The sequence below is a fragment of the Alligator mississippiensis genome, chromosome 4 (assembly GCF_030867095.1).
Source record: "Alligator mississippiensis isolate rAllMis1 chromosome 4, rAllMis1, whole genome shotgun sequence".
Taxonomy (NCBI): Eukaryota; Metazoa; Chordata; order Crocodylia; family Alligatoridae; genus Alligator; species Alligator mississippiensis.
The window spans coordinates 189271468-189293266 of NC_081827.1; the positions used below are offsets into that span (position 1 = coordinate 189271468).

General features: G+C 47.2%; 1 protein-coding gene across 35 annotated transcripts in view; it reads right to left on the reverse strand.

Moving 5' to 3' along the window:
* Positions 1-20763, reverse strand: part of PCBP3 (poly(rC) binding protein 3) — a 248019-nt gene extending 227256 nt beyond the window's left edge. For 6 of the 35 annotated variants that reach the window (XM_019492279.2, XM_019492286.2, XM_019492280.2 and 3 more), the window contains exon 1: positions 14557-14813. The gene's annotated coding sequence lies outside the window, so the exon portion shown is untranslated. Of the gene's footprint in view, positions 1-14556; positions 14819-20670 lie in introns of those variants that run through there. The other 29 variants (XM_019492310.2, XM_019492297.2, XM_019492278.2 and 26 more) reach the window with 10 other exon arrangements.
* Between the last annotated feature and the right edge of the window lie 1036 nt (positions 20764-21799).

Below are 21799 nucleotides of genomic sequence, written 5' to 3' on the forward strand. Positions count from 1 at the left end.
GAACATTTCTCAGTTTGGGGTATGAAGCCCTTCAATGGGGGGAGATGCAGAGGCAAAGAAGGGCAAAGGAGTAAGGAAAGCTCTCTGCTTTTGGACACATGGTGTCTGACTTGTGGGCAGTCCATACATACTCCTTTAGAGACACAGGAGGAGCAGTGAAAGGGACTTTCCAGCAATGCTAGGTCAAAAACTTCTAGAGATCCTGTGCCACTTGCACATCACCCATGGACAAGGAAACAGAGCCAAGCCACCTTTCTCTGCTCCCACGCCAGATCAAAAGCACGTACAACAGGACCCACTTGTCCAGCCCAGAACACCTGTTCCCTGAGCAGCTTGCAGCCTCCTAGGACAGGATCTGGAGAGGAACATAGAGGAAAGGAGAAACAAGACCAGAGGCAGCAATATAAAAGTACACTGGTGTCTGGCAGGAGGGGACAAGGAGAGTCATAATGCTGAGAGGGTTGGAAGTTGCTATTCTCATAACAGCATTCACTCACAGAAACAGTGACTGAATGTGAGAAAGGTGGCCATGTTAATGTAGCCAAGGGAGGGAGCTGAAGATTGCTGGATTTGTTTACAGAATGTGTATTTAATTACCAGTCTAATTAACAGAATGAGGCATTGCTTCCTGTACAGCACAGAGCCAAAAGCAAATGTGAAATCCTGGCAAGTTGCTCTCAGATCTGAATTGCCCAAAAGCTTATGCTGCCACAAGTATCTGTCATTAGTCAAGTACCCATCATTAGCTAGACTCATGGAATGAGCAGCTCACATCCAGCTAATCAGGGGTTCCAGTTTACTGCATGTAATTGACACCAACTTGCCTCTATTCCCAGCTGGTTGAATTGGTAGCAAGGGTGTGCAGATCTTCTTGGCTTAGCCCAGCGACAGCAAACAGCTTGGTTCTATGGATACCTCATACTACAGTCCAAATGAGTGCAGTGAGATTTATTTTATTGCCCTGCTAATTCTCCAACACCCGTTCACAATCAGTGGCAATTATCTCCCCCATAGCAGGCTGTAAAACAGGTGGTTCTGTTTATAGTAACTTGTGTTGTCAAAAGGCTCATTGAGCTGTCCCCTGTTGGCTAGCTCAGCCTCAATCATACAGACTCAAAAGTAGTCAAGAAGATAGGGAAATCGTAATCACCAAGACAGGCAAAGGGCAGCAGGAAAGGGGAGGCCAGTCTATTAGGACTCCAGATGTCAAGGGGCTGGATAGGCACAACACTGCACATGCAGCAGTGCTAAAGCATTTATTTCCATACAACAGCATCCCTTGCAAACAGAAACTAGGGCAGGGTGGCAGTTTAAGCTAGGGACAGACATTACACATAAACTGGTTTAAGTGATCAGAAACTGGTTGAAACCTGTAACAGAACAAATGTTCAGTGTACACAAACAAGTTTGAAAATGGCTGAAAACGGTTTAAGATAAACCTGGCTGAATGTAGTATCAGACTTAACTGATTTGGGTCAAACCGGTTTATGCAATGTCTGTCCCAAACCTCTTGCTGGTTTAAATTAAATCAGACTCCTCCCGCATCCTGGCATGCTCTCTGGGCTTGGAGGAGCTCTCTGCTCCACAGCAGGGCTCCTCCCCTCTGCTCTTTGGCCAGAGCTCTGGCAGAGACTTGCAGGCACAATAGTGTCTGCTGGCTTCCCCTCACCACTAACTGCTTAAGGAGGGAACCCTTCCTCCTCTCTGCCACAGCATGGAGCATAGCCAGGCTCCAGCAGAGACTGCAGACACAGCAGGGTCTGCCTGGCTTCCCCCTGCCTTGCCCTACCCCTCCCCTTGCTGCTCAAGCAAGAAATCTTCCTCTCCCTCCCATCTTCCACAGCACAGACCCCAGCCCCACAGATCCTAGGCATATGGTATGCTAGCTAATGTGAGAGATGTCTGTGTGTATTTCCCTCTCCAATTTCACTGGGCCAGGCAGACAGAATAATAACTGCTTAGGGCTGTTTGGAGCTAATCAACAGGTCAGTCCCTAAGCTGTTTGAGAAGTTTGAAGTAATGGAGAAAGGCCATTGTTTTGCTAATCAGGGGATAAAGACTTATCACTATCAGCTTCCAGCTGGCTTGCTTACCTGTCAGTTTGCTGCAGACAGGATGAGGAAGCAGGGAGGGAGATTCAAAAGCTCCATATCATCAACAGATGCATGCACTGCATCCCCTCCCCCCTTGTCTCAGAGTACTAGCCTGGAGCTGGGGGCTGGCAACACTCCTGCCTCTTGATCAACCAGTGGGGAAAAGCCTGGGACTGTGAAGGCAGCCACCACTAATAGGAAAGTCCTGCAGGGGCCTAGACACACCCCCTCAGCTCAGCTCCCTGCAGAATGGAAAGGAGGGCTGCTCTAGTGCTCCGGGCTTGTAGCCTGATCCACTGCAGGCATGTGCCTGAATCTCCTCAGTCCATAAAGAATGTCTGTCCAGTTTCAAACCAGCTCAGCCTAGCCTGCAAAGACTGGTTAGACTAACCTGCAAAGATTGAATCAATTCAGGCTCAGGCTTTCTGAATGTCTGTCCCTAGCCTTAGAGATGAACCGGTACAGAGAGCAATGAGTTTTTGTAAGCAACAGCCTACTTTGTCCGATGTTTTAAAAGGAATTTCATAGCATAAATCCAATCATATCCCCTAGTGAAGTAGGCTGTTGCATATAAAAGCTTATACCTCTCTGTATGGGAGCATCCAGATGATCAGGAACACATGCTTTGCAGCACATCAAGGCTTTTGAGACAGCACAAAACAAATGCAGCACATGTGAAAAGGTTCTACATGCTGTATATTTGCAGCTCTCTACCAAAATTAGATACCAGGAAATCCCTGTATCTTTTTTTTTTTTTTAAAGACAAAAGCAGGGGGATGCACCTGGCTACAGCATGCACCCCATAAAACTGGAGCCTGACCAGCCAAAGCCATGCTCTGGCTGCTGGCCAAGCTCCATGTGCCTGGATTGCCAGTGCTGCAGCCCCAGGAGGTCCTTGGGACCCCAGGTAAGGCTGCTGGCCCCAGCCTCCCCTACCCCACCAGGGGCAATTTGCCACATGCCAGAGCACAAACGCAAGGGCATTCCCTGGGGACAAGCAGCAGCAGCACAATTCTGTGTTACTGCTATTTGTCCTGAAGGAAAACACATGTGCACTTGTGGGGACACACCTCAGGGTGCCATCCTGCCTTGCCTTCTGCCCAACCTCAGACTAACATGGTTTAACTGCTTCTCTTATCCCTTGCACAGAATATCCACACGATAACAGCATTAGCCATCAACTAAGGTGGGAGGGGAAGGGCTAAGGTGCAGACAGACATGGATTCAAGGGAAAAGGTGCACCTAGATGGGAAAGGCAGAGAGTAAGGCAGCTCTATTTTGAAGAGAGGTGTGAGGAAAGAAGAGAAAGACTTTTTCTAGGTCTCAGACTGCATGGAAAACCAGGCTTCATAGAGACACTTGCTGGCTCTGGGGAAACTTGCAAGAAATGAGCGAGTCTTTTATGAATACCTTATCAAGGTGGAGAAAACCAAGAATGGGCTCAATGGTAAGAAAACATTCCTTTACTGTTCTGTTTTGAAGTGTGGCACTGTACATTTGCCCTGGAGTGGGATTTCCAGATCCAGAACACAGATTCCAGTTCCAACCAGTTCTTACCACACAGACATAAGGAAACAAACTAAACTGTCCTTTTTCCATGTCACCAGCAGAAGCAGCATCCTAAGGGCCCTGCCAAACACCTACTGGCATCCCATCATCTTCTGATTATATTCCCTGTAGCAGGTCCAGGGTTAATTAGCTCCATACACAGTTCCTCAGTGGCTCACAGCCTCTCTTTATTGTCCATAGTCCTCCAGGGCAAACTTCCTCCTAGCAGGACAAAAATCAACATAAGCTACACTCACAGTCTCTCCACACCCCATGGTCATCTTCACAACGCAGGCCAACTCTCAGGATTAACAGGACGCCAGGCTCTATGTGAGCTGACCCATCAGCTTTCTCCTGCTCAGCTCTCTGCTGACAGGTTCCTTTCCCTAGGAGCCTAACTCATCCCCTCTGAAAGTCTCTCTCTGGCTCCCCTCCCTGGCCAGCTAATTATCACCCCCAGCTTGCCCCATTGCCTAGGGCCTAGGCAGCCTAAAATTACCACCTCCCACTGTCGCCTGCTGGGCTGTAACCCTTGCCAGCCTGTGTAGACTGCTCCCAGGCTCCTTGGAACTGACAGATTGCTCCCACACTGCTACACTCCTGTTGAGACCCATGCCACCCAAATGATTTGAGCAGGATGGGAACACATTGGTTGGGCTTGTAATTGCAAGTAAGTAGCTCTGCTTGGGACACACAGAAAGAGCATTCAGGCTCACTCCACTCCTAGAGCCAGTGCAACTACCAGAAGCATAAAGTAAATTAGCCAGGTGTTATTTTTGTCCGTGCAGTAACTAGACCTGATTCTGACGGGGAGCAGATGTGCTGAAGGGAAAGGTACCATTTTTATACAGACACTTTTCAGATGAAAACAACACTTCAAGGATTTATTTAAAGAGGCTATGCTCTTTGAGGAAGCCTGAAGCTAGGTCTGAACTTCAAAACACACAGGCTGTGTAAGCTGCTGGTGCCCCATGGAAGTGCAGAGCCTGCTGCTTTGGTCCAGGAGCTTGCTGTTGCTTTTTTTTCCTAGGGCAAAGCTCAGTCCAGACAGGGGCAGAAAGACTTGTCTTTATGTCTGGGAGTGGAAGGTTTCACTGGTATGATTATAGAGAATAACTTGAGCTAGACACTGAGCCCTAAAAAGTCATTGTATTAAAAACACCTTTTGAAGAACAGAAGTCACAAAAACAACTCAAAGGGCATCTCGCTGACAAACGTGCCAGTTTCCTATTCAGAAGCTAGGTGAACTAGAGCTGTGGGTAGAAGTGGTCCAAATTATCTGCATTTATGCCCTGTGAAGCAGCTGCAATATAGAATTGTAGTAATTTGTTATTTGAAATTATTCCCCAAATAGTTTATTCTGAGGCTGTCAAACTCACCCCAATTCCTGGGCTTGATCTGGACATGACAGCAGGACAGGTGGCAGTGGAGATTAATGCAACCATCACTTGCCCCTTGCTGCCAACACACATTGCCAACAGGGCTGTGTCCCACATCTCAACAGGGAGGCCCCAGCCCAGCTGGCTCTCCTCCTGAATTCCTGGCCCTTCTATCAATCCTGTACTGTAGCGTAGGCCATATGACATGGCCCTGTAAGCTGGATCCAGCCCATAGGCTATACAGTTGAGACCCCTGGTTTATTCAGTCATATCATCCCATAGATTGCTCAAGAATCCAAGAACACGACTGTGTATCAGATATTTAGTGTTCATGTGCAAGTGGGCACCCAATGACATGGTGTTTGTTATCAAATGTCTCCAATGACAGAACTGCCTGATCAGTGCTTCTCAGTTGTGGTACTAGGCTCTACAGCAAACTTCACAGAAGTGGAAAATTATCCGAGTCCTCTGCCCCACCTGGGTGTGAGTTGCAGCTCAGGAAATTCTTCCACTTTATTCTACTTTAGTTCTCTGCTGCCATAGGACCAGCTTCCATAATTGTAGCCCAACAATTCCTACTCTGGCTCTGATCCCCCAGTGTTCATGCTCCTAGGGGGTGCAGGCAAGTGGCACTAAGAGTGTGCCACAAAATGGGCTAGCTGCTACTCTGATTAATCAGCAAGTGGTGTTCTGCCTTCATCACCTGATCAGAGTCACAGTACAAGCCTTTCTACCTCCATCAGCCAGGCCAGGGCATTCCCTCAGTCACAGGATGGGTCCCTCCTCTTGCAGCTGCCATGCCAGGCCATTCACTCCAAGGAAGAACATGAGACCTTCCGTCTCCACCAGCCATGTTAGGAAATTCATTCAGAGACCTGCCCACCCTCAGCCATGTTGGGAAAAAAAAAATCACACAGTGACATCACATAAGGTTGATTAGCTTATGTTGGCCAGGCCGAGCCACCCACTTAGAGATACAGGACCCAGCTGTCTTCTTGCATTAGCCATGTCAGGAAATTCATTGTTTCATTTTATGTGCCCAAGTGGCAGTTACACAGCAACACTGTTGCTGGGCTTTGGCATTTATACACATTAATGCCCCCATTCCTTGTGCAGTGGAGATACATGAGCATCCATACAGATAACGGGCATGCTCAGTAGACTGCACTCTAGCCAGGAAGGTCGGCTGGTCTGCATGTATGAACCTGTGTGAGTGCAAGTCCTGAAATTGTAGCCAGTTGAGGAGGTGCTGTAACTAGTAGGTCATAGGCAGGAGGAAGAGGAGGGCCCTCCCATGCTTTAGCCCAATAGCCTAATAGTTAAGGCAGTAGGAGAGCCAGGTTCCAGGTCCCTCCTCACCCAGAGGGGGTTTGAACCAGGGTCTCGTTTTTCCCAGCACAGTGCACTAACCACTGATTGATAAGTTAGAAGCTAAGTTTTACTAAAAGGGTTCTTCACTGTAGTTCCCCCATATCTAACTATGCAGCCCATTCTGCCTCCTGCCTACCTCCCACACTGCTCAGCTCCTAGGCTTCTTCCCCTGGCTTTTTCACTGCCTGGAGCTTGCCTGAGATTGAAGTAGAGCCCCTTACTTAAGCAGCTTGTGTGATATAAAAGCCACAAGAGGTATGGGTGCCTATTAATGGATTGATACAAACATCTGTAGAGCTTCCATCCAGAAAAGGTCACTGTGATCTCCCTGCTATATACACACCCAATATCAAAGACAGCAGCCTTGCAGTAGTGATGGCTGCTGAATGGAAAGGATTTGCCTGCATGCAACTGAAAGATGAAAATTAGGTATGTCACAGAAATCAGTACAGCAAGTTAAAAGTGAGGAAGCGGGACAACTCCCAGGACACCTCTTTTGGCATAAACCTCAGCACTAAACAGACAGAAAAGGATAGACATGTGAACTGCATGAGCTTTATCCTCCCCATTTCCCATCCAGTGACAGCCTGTAAAAAGCAGAAGCTCTGCTCCTAATTCACCTGCAGGACTGGGAAGGGATCCAAAGTAGCCCCCTTACAACTTGCTATTCATTATTAGAGGCAAGGTGGTAATTTACACAGTCTTCCCTTTCTCTCCAGTAGAAACCTGCCAGTGCATTCAAAGGTACTGCTGCAGAAGAATGGATACAGAGCTCAACGCAGGAACTCTTCCGAGCCAGCCAGGGCCATTGCTGCAACTAAGCTCCCAGTAGCTGCAATCAGCAAACGGGTGGGTAAGAAATAACTGTAGTCTCTGCATGCACGGCAGTGTTGGCACAATGCTGAGCACTAGAGATGAGAATAAGGAAGTCCTTATGCCTTATTGGTCACCCACACTTTCATTATTACTATTATTTAAATGTTTGTCCCGCTCTATCCAGCAAGGCTCAGAGCAACTTTATCTCCAGTGGAAGACTCTGCTGAACCCATGGCAAGACCCTTCTGCTGTCTCTATTCAACACCCTTCCTTCAGATGTCCCCTTAGCCACAGCCCTCAGCATAGGTAGTTATTTTCCACCTGTTTAAAAAAAAATCCTGACTTGTGTATTGAATAAGTAACCTGTAACAGAGCTCAGGTCTTATCTACACAGACATTGAGGGCACTTTTACATATGTTCTGGGGTTAGGGGAGGGAATGCTTTAATTAGAGTGGCTCCAAGAGCCGCTCTAATTAAAGCACCACAGCATCTCATGTATTAGCATCCCTCACTTGATAATGGCAGCTGGCCATTTGAACTAAAGCTCATTCAATGAGCTTTAGTTAAACCACCCCGCCACCATTTTGAAACGTGGGGATGTTGATACATGAGATGCAGAGGCTGGCTGGAGTATGGTAAATACCGACTCATTGTAATCACAGCACCTTGGAGCAGCCCTGCAGCATATCTACAGCCACCCTATCATACAACACTGTTCCCCATTCCTCGCAGCATTTGATTCATTTTGGTCCTAAAGTGAACAAGAAGCCCATAATGCATACTATGACCTGCCTGCCTAAGACCCCCCCCACCAGAGCTTCTCTTATGGGCCTTGCAACAATAGTACTTATATGAAAGAGCCAAAACCCCCCACCCAAAATGGCACTTCCAGCGGAAGGACCAGCGTCTTCCCCTGTATGTTCTGGGAGCCATAGGACATAACATAACAAGGCCCCAAACCTTGTTGACTTCTCCTGGGACTACAGCAATTCAAACAGCCAGGGGCTTAGGAACGCGAACCATCTGTCAGGTAACCTTGTTGTTAAACTTCTTGGTCAGAGATAAATCCCTGCTCCATGGCTGCTGTTTCTCCTCTCAGACTGGACAGTAGGGCTGTGCAGTGGTATTTCAGGTGGTGATTCAATTCGGAGGAGATTCGGCCCATTTCGGTGGCCAAACCTCCCAATCTGAATCGAATCAGGGGACCAACTGAAAGGTCTGAATTGATTCAAAGGTCTCCAAATCTTCGGCAAAGATTCGGAGAGCTTTGATGATTTGGGCAGTCCCTGGTGGCTGCAGCACGGAGCTGCAGCCACTCCGAGCTGGTAAGTACTAGGGGCAGGGGAGGGGGGAGGGGACCATGGGGGGGATCTCTGCCAACTGCTCCAACCCCCACCCTCTCCCCCAGCCCCCCCATGGCTGCCCCTGCCTGCCCCAGCTCAGTACTTTAAAAAAAAGCCCCAATGCTCACTGGGTGCTGCCGGGCAGGAGGCGATCCCCACTGCCCCATGCTGCACGAGCCCCCTCGACGCCCCCATGGCTGCCCCACCTGCCAGGGCTCTGGCCCTTTAATAGAAAAAAAGCGGAGAAAAGCCCCGGGACTCATCGTTCCTGGTGCAGCCTTGGGGATTCAGGGGCTCCATGTGACGCGGGGCCATGAGGGGCAGTGGGGATTGCCCCCCACTGGCAGAAGCGAAGAGTCCTGGGGTTTCTTCAGGTTTTTTTATAAAGGGCCAGAGCTGGCCTGTGTAGGGCACCTGTAAGGGAGCTGGGGGACCGGGGGGCTTGTGAAGAGCCCCCCATGCAGCATGGGGCAGCGGGGATTGCCCCCCACCTGGCAGCACCTGCTGAGCCGGAGCTTTTTTTCCCCCAAGTGCTGGGAGCTGGGGCCAGCAGGGTGGCCATTGCTGGGCTGGGAGAGGGGCAGGGGATGTGCCTGGCCTGGCTGATTTGGAGATTCGGCAGCAGCCGAATCTCCAAATCAGATTCGCCCAAATTGAACCAGGACAGTGATTCAAATCACCAAATCAAATCACTGTTCTCCGAATCAGCCGAATCCAAAGTGAATGCTAGCCGCTTCGCACAGGCCTCCTGGGCAGGACACAAGCATCCCAGAATAATTTTTTCCCTGAACAGTCAGTGCTTCTCTCACCTGAGACTACCATCCATTTGGCAATCAATACTGTCCCCATCACTGTGATCTCATGATGCAGACCAGAAAAACAAACCATTACAAAAAATAAAGGTACAAGAGAGGTGACTCCTTCCCCAACCTCTGGCTCTGCTGAGCTGTTAAAGGTGACCCAGAAACACTCTGTAGCCCACCCAGACAGGCTCCAAAGCCAGGCCACTGCAGGGCACTGGTGCAGGAGCAGTGGTAATCTGAGGATTAGGTCTTTTCTAGCTTTTGCAACCCCTGCTGTACTTCAGCTTCTGTCTTGAACACAATCTTCAGTAGAGCTTTCAGCACTGATACCGAGAAGTGCAGATCTGGGAATTAGCAAAAAGGCAGGTATGAAACAGTCAAATAGCTGGGGAGAGCAGAGATTAAACTAAAGAGGACTGCTCAGGACTTTGCTGTTTTTCATAGACCTGTTACTTTTTTGTACTTTTGAAGAGTAAGGTCTGTGAATTTAAGAAATTCTTTTACTAAGCCAGTGAATGTTTGTTTTACTTCCACATTGTTCCTGAAGAGCTTAAGTAGAAAACAGGGTTCCTACAGCCACATGGAGTTTAAGCAGGTGGGAGCTCAGTCACTCTGAGGCACTTGTTCTAAAATCCTGGTGGCTGGACTGCAGGTTCCCATCACCCAAAAAAGGCTGACATGGGGTCTACACTGGTTCTTACATCTGAAATACTCAGAGCTAGGAGGCATCAACTTAGCACAGATCCTGGGAGAAGGGCAGCACATAAACTGGCCCCCACAACAACAGACTGGAGTATGCTACATTTATTGGAAGGGTCTAGGTGAGGCAGGGGTTTGTGGGAGCATCGTGAATGTTGCTTTTAAACAATCCATTCTTATTTCTCTCTGGCCCATCTCTACAAAAAGTCAAGCTAATCAACAACACCAAATGGCTGAACAGCCCTTGGGTCTATATAACAACCTACAGAGACATTTTCTAGCATTTGCCCAGGGCCATCTGCTCTCACAGCCAAAGCCAGACTGGCTGACCTGTCACACCTCCTGAAAGTACAGTTCTGCTCTAAAAAGCACCTCTGCACAAATGGCAGCTTCTTAATAATCAGAGCTTTCCTTCCTCCTCTATCCCTCATTTCCGGTGGTGCCCAGGATCAGAGGAGAAGAATGAAGTGGCAAAAATAAATTATTTTCTCTTTCTTCTTCCTTGGATCCTACAAAGCCACCCTGGCCACAGGAGAGGGTCCTATAGTCTGCCTCCTGTAGACCTTGCAGATTTGACCCAACCAAAGGGAAGGATCTGGAGTCTATTCTGGCTCATGCATTAGCATAATTGCACCTCCAAGCTGATATCTCCCTTCAGTGACACTTGTGCAACCCAAGTGCCCTCAATGGGCAGTCACTGAGGAAATAACCAAAGGCCAAGAGATATGCCCCATTCAGTGCTCAAGTTCTAACTCATCAGCATTGCACTGACATAATGACAAAGCCACAAGTTCCAGCTGGGTCTTCTGAGAATTGCTTAAGTGTGAAGCTCCCCACTCTGGGTAGCTCAGGAGTAGCTGCAGTCAGGATTTGGAATCTTTGGCCATGACGGCAGAAAAAGTATTGTCTGGCCCCGAGTTGTGGCTAATTCTGATGGGCTGCCAGCTTAACACCTTTTTTCCTCTGTATACAGTACGCTTGTTATGGAGTCACTGAGAAATAAGCACAGAGCCTGCTATTCCATTATTGTGTTTTCAAGCAGATCCACGTTTAAAATCACAGCCATGGCCTTCTTATGCAGGGAGAGAGAAGGCAACAGGCAAGTCCTTGTGCCCTTCACTGACTTCCTGGCAACTCTTCCACATAAGATTAAGACAAGGTCAAATATTAACACTAAGCCACTCATGTGATCACACTCAGGTCGAGCTGGTTAAATGGTGGCCTAACCCTGGGGAATGCACTGCTGCATAGGGTATGTGACCTTCAACACTGGCATTGAATATGCACAGACTATCAGCCACCAGTGCTGGGGGAGACTTTACAGCCATCAGTCCTGTATGGATCCCTATATAGAAAGAGACCAAATTCATTCTGCTGCAGTCAACCACCAGCCCAAGGCACCACTGCTGCTACTCAGAGCACCTTGAAAACTGGGAACACCCTGCTGGGCTGCTGCCCTGCTAGCAAGCAGACAGGAACTGAGCTGATCACTCAGAAGGGGCAAGGGAATGCGGCAGATGCACGTAGAGTTTCCTAATGACTTACTTAAATGGCTGAAGATTCCACCAGGTTTGCCAAAGAGGAGCACCTGACTGCAGCCCTACAGACCAGTTACAGAACGGTGCTCATGCAGCACCCCATGTATCTCATCTGCACCCCATTTGGCATCTGTCCTTGAGACCCTGTCAGGATGAACTGGAGCTTTTTCATGGAGACAGTCTCAAGAATGAGTTCACTGGGTAGGAACCTGGTCTAAAAGGAGGGTCTCAGCTGCATTCACTGCAATGATTTGCTAACTACTGTTGACACTGGGATAATACCCAGGAATACTCATTAGTCCAGTAGAAAAATGTCATTCTACTCAGGTGAAAGAAAGCTATAAGGAGAGGTTGGAGAATAATTATTCTGGCTGACTTAACTCCAGGGCATTTCTGCAGCACAGAGCATCTCAGCACCTTCCTTCTGCCCACACCCAACACTAGATTTATGTTCCCCTCCCCCCAAACAGGTCTGTTGGGTAAATATAGGTGGAAGGAGAGGTGAGGGATGGATGGGACACAGAGTAATTTGTGATCTGGAAGGTGTATCAAGCATGATAGAGAGCTGTTCTCATATACCTGCAAGGAGCTATATTACTGGTATCCATAGCTAACCTTCCCAAATCTGGGGCGTAAAGTCAAATGCATGTGGAGTTGACTTTTTTCCCCTAAGGGGATGATCACTCCTTGCTCTCCTGTTTAACTGGAGGTGTGTTCAGCACCGCTGCTTTGATTTAAGTGCCTAAATACAGATTTGAGGGATTAACTTCAGAATTCCAAGTTTGGACATTTCATATTCAAAATGTAGGTAGTCCCCATTTCCAAGCCAGACCCTTTCCTGGGACAGGATGCTGCCCATGTGCCCTCCCTCCATCACTACCAGATGCAACCGCTCTGCCTACCCTGGATCTTGTCAGACAAATTCTCTATTCATGGTCATTATGATATAGACCAGTCGCAGGAACTGAGCTGCACAATATGGTGGCTGCAGAGGTGCCAGCAATGTATTAGCCCTGGTCCAGGGCCCCTGGAGTGCTCACCAGATCAGGCTGAGGGTGGGAAGCCTAGGTGAGAGCTGAATCCATAACATACCATGTGTTTTTCTCTATAAACAGTCCCACCAGTACCACTCCCATGCTTCCCTGCAACACAAATGAGTCCAGCTAAGAAATCATTTTAAGTCACTGACAGGGTTAGATATTGTGCAAGAGACAGGACATGTTTAAAAGCAGGCCACAGCAGACACTAGAAAGTGTGCAATATGGAATAGTTCCACATTGACCGTGAGCTGGACAGGTAACGTAGAGACCCTTCTCCATTTTGCAATGGTGCCATTTCAGGCTGTCTGCAGCAGGGGACAGCTCCCAGTCACAGATCTGTAGGAATAACTCTGCCTGGTGGGGGAAGTCAGCAGCAGCCTTGCATTCAGTGAAACAGTTCTGAGGGGCTTTTTGGATCTCTCAGAAGGTTTTGGCAGCAGTTCTCTAAGGATGCCTCAGGATCCCTTCCCACCTCCTCAGAATTACACTTTGTTAGTATCTGGCTCCCATCGGACAATTTACATGGTTACAGGAGCAAGGAACACAAAACTGTTTTTTCTCCTTGCAGTGGATTGCGACTAATGACTACTTGGTGGATTTAGGCTGAGTATCTGCACTAAAGGACACCACCTTCTAGCCGTGGAGTACAGCTGGCATGAGAGCTATGGAAATTTTCCTGAAGCAAGCAGTTGTAAACAACTCATCCCACAAGCCTTTCCCTTGATCTGCAGGGATACATATCGCCAGCTCTACCCAGGAAAGCAGCATGCACATACTCACTCATTCGGTCTGCGTACCTACCCAAACTACAAGGGCAGCAGACCCTGCGCTTTGTCAGCTTTTAGCCAAATACGTTGGCATGTTTCATGGAGTCAGACTTTGATTTCTGCATTCACCACATTTCCCAAGAGACAGCCCTTGCTGAGTGGTTCCCTGTTATCCCAAGAAAATAGCATCTCCCACATTAATTTTTTTTTCGGGGGGGGGGGGTGGGAAGAGGGAGGAAGGGCAACCATTCCCCCATCTCTCACCTTTCCAAACAGACTGTCACTTGGGAGTAGGCCGCCAATATCTTGCAAAGCTGAACACCCCAGGAGAGTTGTGGGACACAACATTGAGGTTCTTTAAGAGTGTGTCAGGCCTCACTTTTGGGCTGGGGAGATTGGAATGACTCCTTTGCTTATGCAGCCTATTTTCACAAATACATAGAAGGACTGGCTCGTGAAACACACCACAGCAGTAGCTCCTCTCTGCCGACATGCCTTTCTCTGGCACCGCCCAGGACCGTTGCAGCACCAGGAATCAAAGACTTGCTCCCAAAGTAGGGGGAAAAAGATTGTACAGTAAACTCTGGTTGATTCACCACTCTAGGAAATATGAATAACAGTGAAATATTGGGTATCATATCAGGATTTGATATTGGGGAGGGGTAAGGGGTGTGGCATCAGAACAACCGGGAATTAAACCATTGTGATGAATGATCTTCTCGATAAATTAACCCGTTTCCTCTATTTATCAGATTCCCTGATTCCCTCAGGCAGAGCACACACCCTTGTTGAAGACACAACACAGATCGCACAGGCTGTGACTATCTCCTTTGTGAACTCCAAAAAAAACACAGTACGCTGACACTATAGATACCCAAGGCAATAACAACAGCTCCTGCCCAAAACAGGATAAAGTTTGGATAAACAGGCATGCTTGTGAGCACGGCACAATGTCAGGGTACCCTGCACAGCATAGCAGCAGCTTTCACTCCTCCTAACACAGGGCACTGAAAGTTAATGCCTTAGGAAAGACTCATCCAAGAGCTGAGATCTCACTGAGCCAGGATGCCAGTCCCACCACCACCACCTCCGTGCTGCCCTGCCACACAGTCAAGTCCAGCTAAGAGAACAAAATGTGGGGAGAGCAAAAGAACTCACCTGTCCCACAGACAGAAAGACGGTGTGACAGATGCCCAACTGCAGGGTGCTGATGAGGTGGGAAGGGATCAGGGCTGGTCCAAGCAGGGGCAGGTTAGTCTAGGAGGGAGGAAAGGGCTGAAGAGGAAAAACAGGGATAGTTTGGGGAAGGGGTGGGGGTGAGGCTCAGTGAATATCCTATACACAGCAGGACCTGCTGTAAGTAAACCAGCAGCAAAAGGCAGGAGAATATTCCCTGCACTCAGCACAGGCACTGCCCACCCCACGGTGCAGAGCCTATCCCATCAATCAAGCCAGCCCACACCCCAGCAGACAGGAGGAGAGCTAGGGCCTGGAGTGCCTTAGCCAATTGAATCAGCAAACTCTCACAAGCACAGCCAATCAGGAGCATAATGAAACACCCCCAGTAGGAAGCCAATTAGCAGCCAAACACTGAGCAAAAGCTGCGAGCCAGGCAGGCAAGTAACCAATTAAAGCTGTCCTCCAGGCCAAGTGTGAGAGAAAGAGAACTTGGGACAAGTGCATGAGTGATGTTAGCCCTCCTGTAGGAGCCTAGGCAGGAGAGGGGTGGAGACCCGGTGGCATTTCCCAGTGATGCAGGGGACACAAAATCATTTAGTGTTTGTACAGGCTGGTGAACATCCTAGTGGGCCAGTGCAAAACATCTCCCAGGTAACTGGAGAAGCATGTTGCACAGGGCTCTGCAGTCCTCCAGATGTGGGGGGTGGCTGGAGGCTCATTCTCACAAAGTTCTCTGAACCAGTAAGTTTAAGCATGTAGTTTGCCTCCGCCTTTAGCAGACTGTGTAAAGGCAGAGAAAAAAATGTTCCATTTATTAAACCAGCTCACAGGCTTAGGATTGTTGAATGGCCAAGTACATCTACTTGGCCTGGCACTGCACAGGTGGCTGCCCCAAACCCACAGGGTGTGTCTGCACAGCAAAACTAAGTGTGCTGGGTTGCATATGCCCCTGTGATATTTAAGGTATCTAGCACAAGTGACAACAGCAGTGAGGGCACAAGTGAGGGCATGGTGGGACGGGGTTATCAACCAAAGTCTGTACCCAAAGCTACATCAAGCTTGTGCTTTTGACGTTAGCCTGCACTGAGCCCAAGCTATCACATCTGCAGCGCTCCTGTTACCTGAGTTAGCCAGACTAAAGCTGACTAAGGCGTGCCTACGTCTGCAGCATCATTCTGCTGTGCAGTCATCCCCCGAGAGGCTGACTCCACACAGTGCCCAGCCGCCCTGATGTCCTCTAGCATACTAAGGAAAGGAGCTGAAGAGCTGCTATGCCTCCTGGAACCCGCACACACATGCACACATTCTTAAAGGAGAGAAGTCTGCCAGGATCATCCCAGCCCTTCCCTGATGTAGTGCTCATCACACACAATTACAAGAGAAATTCCTTATTCATAGAAGTTCATCTGCTTCCCCCTCCTAATTCCTGCCTCTTCTCTACCTGCAGAGAAGAGCCTTGTGGTGGCAGTTGCACCTGTACAGCTGGTTTGCTTCATGTTAGAACCAATCCTCTACCTATAGCAAGAATGTGAGTGTCGTTTCAGTGGCAAGACACTAAAGTCCAGGCCTGTACTGTCAACAGCCCAGATTTACAAGCATGCTCAGATAATTTACAAATTAGCACAGAACAATTATGGCCTGAATATTTGCATGCCAGCAAATCCTCCTGGGGAACTGAGCTTGTTCTTTAGCAATAAAGAGATAGGGTTAATACAGGCATTGGCAAGATTTTGTTGTACATGGTGAAAGATCTTGGTGTGGTATTTAAAGAAGTGGTTACAGCTGTAGAAGTCCTGTCCTGATCAGCAAAGATTAGGGATGGGAAAGCAATCTCAGCCATCTCTGGGTGGCAGGCACTAAACTATGAAAGGACAATATTCTTCATCCACTTGGCTGACATCAAATGACAGCATGGCTTTAAACAAAAGCAAATGAGTCCCATTTATCCCAGCCATACCTTCATGTCAGTGCAGTGATGCCTTTTACTGAGGAAGAACACAGGGGCTCCAGCAATAGCTCAGAATCCAGGTGTACCAAGTATTGTATAACACACAACAGATCTGGCTCTTGGTGCCCCAGGGAGCTTATATATCACACATGAGATCTGAGAGGCAGTTGAATGCATCAAAGGACCACATCATGAGTGGAAAAGCCTGCCCAGGAAGCAGGGTAAATTAGCTCATACTGAGCTCCCTGCTACTGTGACTAGACTGCTTTACCAGTACCCAAGCTAGCTTTGGACATCTATGCTACCTGCAGTGAGACCTATCCTAAAGTTAATGTTAGTTATGAAGGGACATGCCTCCATCCCCTATTTGATGGCCACTGGATGCATCTACACTTTCATTAATGCACTTTTGTAAATGCGCATTAAATTTAGTACCTCCATTGTAAGGTACTAGAAAAAGGCACATTAGCTTATTTTAATGCACATTAGCAAAAGTGCATGGTTTTTTGTGATTCTTTAATGTGCATTAAAATAGCCTAATGTGCATTAAAGCACATGTGTAGATGCACTCATGTTTAACTCCTGCACCCTGCCAAAACATGTTCCTTCAGTTTTATCTAGAAAAAATTGGGGTGTAGCTACTTTGATGGGCCAAAACAGTGGTGTCCAACATTTTTGCCCCACGGGTCAGATGCACAGTACTAGGTCCATCCACAGGCTGGAAGTGGTCCGTGGGCCCAATGCAACTGCATGGGGCCAAGGCCTGATCCCTCTGTGCAGGACCAACCCACTAGGGCTGATCCAGACGTGTGGAGCTTGGAGCCCCATGGCCCAGGTAACATGACTCCACAGGCCAGATCTGGCCTGCAGGCTGGGGCTTGAGTACCCCTGGCTTGGAATAACAAGATGGGCATAGAAAGACAACAGTAATAGCTTCCTTCTGGCACAGAAGTTCCCACAGGCACCTGCAAAAGCATTTCAGGGGGCTTTGAGGTGCTCTGAATTAGGAACTGCAGCACAGAAACCTAGCCAATAGTATTTAGTCTCACACGTGGAATAATAAAAGCCAGACAGTTCTGTACAGCTTGAATCTTTCTCCACTGATAAAAACCTGAAGCCATACAAAACAGCTCACAAACACAGGCTTTCATGAAAAGGACAGCCAGATATGAACATCTCAGTTCTAAAGGACAGGTTACAGGGTGGCTTTTTTTTTCTCGTGTCCCTTTGCTTCCCTTGTTTTCTACAATTGCTAGTTTCTGATTTCTATTTATTGTTGTCAATTTCTGACTTTTATCTTTTGTTATTAATGGTTTTCTTCTTCTTCTTACAGCTGCTGTTGTTTCCCCTCTTAAAGCCAAGTTACTTTTTTTAACAGTATGGCTTTCTCTTTTAGTTGTGGGACTATGACTTTTTAGGCACCCAGGAAAATTTTAAACAGCTTCCAATTATTGTTCACATTTTTCTGATTACTTTTTTTTCCCGAACTGATTTGTCTCAATAGTTTACAGCACCGCGGAATCAGCCCTTATAAAGGCTCAAGAATATCATAGTATTGGCTTGATCTTCTGTCTTCATTTATTGTGTTTTTGTCCTCTTCTGTTGTTCTGTATCAATTTGTTGTCTCTTGTCTCATAACTAGACTATATCCATCTTTGGAGCAGAGGCAATCTGTTTATTCTCTGTTTTTGTACAATGAGATTCTAATCCAAGACTAGGGCTCCTGGGAGCTACTACAATAATCACTATCATCATCATCATGTAAACAGCATAAAGTATCGTAACAGCAACTGGCTCATAATAAAAAACACTGTTCAAGACTATTTCCCTTTGGCCACAAGCAGTACTAGGAGATGATAGAACCAACATTCATTGGGATATGGTGACCATTAGGGACCAAACTATGATGCACAAACAACCAGACCTCACAGCTGTGAACAAGAAGGCCAGGACAGCACGGTTTACTGATGCTGCTGTCCTTGTAGACAAAGTACAGCATGCCATCAAAAAGAAGCTAAGAATGTACCACAGCCTGGCCACAGAAGTGAAGGAGCTCCTTCTCCTTGAGAAGACAAGGATAGTACCAAGTAGTGCTGTCATGAATGGATTTATAACAAAGTTGACTCTGAAGATCTTAAAAACACCAGAAATGGAAAAAAAACCACCACATTCACTGAAAATGCTGGGCTCCTTTTAGCATAGTGAGTTCCCTCTCTGTGAGCAAGAGAGCTCAACTGCTTGTGACTTGCCATGTTCTGTGCAAATATGGGTACATGCATGAAACTTGGGCATAGTAATAATAATATGTAAAGGTCTCCAAGCAGGGATCTGGGCCCCACTCCTGCAAACACTTAAAGTATTCAGGGGTTGGACCTATAGAGCTCCTCATGCATAAGGTTAGTCATATGAGTAAGGGATTGCAGTACTGGGTCTTCTCCTTTAGTACATAGTAACTTCTGTTTATGAAGTGGTTATTTGGTGTCCTCAGACTGTCAGTTTCAATCCTTCTGATGGCCTCATAAGACAGGTGTGCACATCATGAACCCTAACCACACCAAGTTAGGGTCAGCCACTGTGCACCTGGGACAAAGGCACAGGAGGAGGGAACACTCCACTCAGTCCTCAGACCACTGAACATGGGTCACAGATGGCATTAGAAATAGTCCAATAAAGCCTGTAAAAATTCCTCACTTCCAATCCCCACATGCCCTGTGGCATATCAGCAAATGCTCCAAAAACAAGATATATTCTCCTGGCTGCTTTCAGCCACAAGGGTGAATAACAGTTTGGCACTTCTACAGGGCTTTTTGAGCAGTGTGTGGTATGCTGAGGGGCAGAGGGGCACTGCTAACCTGGCAGCCAGCTCTCTGCTATCAGGCTACAGCTTGTGCCAAGCCATTCAACTCAAGTTACTAAGGAGAGCCCATATCCCATCACTAGAACTCCTCTCCTCTTAACTTTCCTCCTCCTTTCCCTATCCTTTGTAGTGAAATGACTTTATTCCTTTCTGTTTAGTACTCCTGCTCCCTACAAGTCCATTCATAGCATATGACAAAGTAGGCTGCCACCTACAGCCTTTTTTAATGAGTTTTAGTCTCTAAAAGTGCCACCCTGTCCTGCCTTCTGCCTGGCTTCAGACTACCATGGCTAACTACCTCTCTTATTCCTTGCAGAGAATATCCAGAGCAAACTAACACCCTGCTGACCCATACACACAAACCAGAGCCCCCAGCTATTTTACAAACACACATACTCTGGAGCTCCCTGCCCTTTTATATAAAGGCAAAAACAAGGTCCCAACCCTCTTGATCATGTATGCATAGATGTGTGCACAGGCACATGACCACTGCCCAACTCCCCCTGGTTCTCCAGCTTTTTCACAAAATCCCCTAAAACCCCATTCCATTTTACACACACTTACATACTAGAACCTCCTGCCCTTTGATGCATACATGCCAGAACTGCCAGATCTTTTATACATCTCCCAGATTCCCCATTTTTTTCATATATGCAAACCTAAGAGCTCCAGTGTGCACATAAATACATACATACATGCTTTGCAGAACCCGCTGCCCTTTTACACATACCACCCCAGTGGCTTCTAACTTCTGTGTCTTGTGGATGCAAAGTCTAAAAACCTGTAATGTTTCAAAAGGTTGCTATAATCCAACATTTTAAGCTTTGCAAAGCATTTACTTTGCTGAAGAGACTGGAAATTCTCAAGTTAAGCCTCTTAAGGACTAAAATAAATGTGCACAGAAAGGAAAAAATTTAGGAGATGCAAGAACCAATAAAGTTGGGGGAGGTGTCACTGAATCAACTTCTTTCTTTAAACTTTCCTACTGTGACAGGAATGAAGGATAATGTCCACCTCTGACACAAAGCTCCCTGCTGCTGCCTCCCTGCTATCAGGCCTACAAAAGCTGAGCTGCAGCTTTGAAGAGCCTTTCCCAAAGTCAGCATTAAGCTGCAGCGGCAGCAGCTGTGATGTGAGAGAGGCGCAGTACCTTAGCCATATTAATGTATTACAAATCTAAATATACCCCTGGCGGAGCATGAGCACACAGCAACAGGGCACAAAGCCACATCCTAGGAAAAGTGCACTTGAATTTGTTTTGAAGTGAAATGAAAATAGCTCCACTTACTTTGAAGACACGACATTCTGCCCTCCTGGTATGCCTCACCAACACTCCCTGCTACAAGACTCTGGGACTGTACCATATCTCCCAGTTGCAATCAGCATTACCTTGGCTTCAAGGCTACCTTCTACACTTGCCTAACAGAGTGCGTGTAGAGACATGTTATCCCACACACAGCAGAAGAATATGGTTAAATTAGAAAGTCAAGTATTCAAAAACTGAGAGATGCCAGAATTCAACTTGCATGTGCCGTCTTACTTTGGACCCCTTGTATGTACATAACCGGATACTGGCTGTCTTTAATTGCATGATCATAGTCCTAGTTGCCACAGAAGCCTACTTCATTCAGTATTCTGCATGTTCTGGAGGTGATCCCGGAATAGATAGCTCTTCTGTGTCCTTTTTTCTCCTCCTCGTGTCATCTGTGCTCCCAGGCCTAATTTCCTGACCACTCTCCCAGGTCTGAAGAGAGAATTGTTAATTTCCTCATAAGCTCTTCTCTGTTACTTATCAAGTTATCATCTGATGCTTTGCCAATGTGAACTTATGTTCATAACATGCCTGTGAGGTGATGGGAGTTATCCCCCACTTTTTTTACAGAGTGTAACTTTTCAGTGCATTATATGGTAGGGCTAGATTTAGGAGAGAATTAACTGCAGAGGATCCCTTCCCTTGCTATGTATCAGATGACAAGCTGGAAGCAGAGACATATTAAAATAAGCACATACTGGCTGCAAGAAAATGAGGAACAGTACTAACTTCCCAAAGGAGTGGCCCAGTGTTTATATCAATTCAAGCATGGGCTTGCTAGAGAAAGTCACAGTCTTCAGGAAACATCTGTCATTCCTCCCAGGTCCCTTCTGTAACACCATGAGGGAAATAAAAAAAGTAATGTCTCTTTAAAAATCTGTTTCTAATCCAAAACCACAAGCACTGCAATGGTTTAATTCTGATGATAGTAAAGTGCCTGCCTATTGTCTCTACAAGGCAGAGTTAAGGTAATCTGACTGCCATTGCTCCACATTTCCATATTTGTTTGAATTTCTTTTAAGGTGAGATTTAAGATCAAAGAATCATAGGGTTGCAAGGGACCTCAAAGATGATCTAATCCCCACTTTAACTCTCTGTGGGTGCA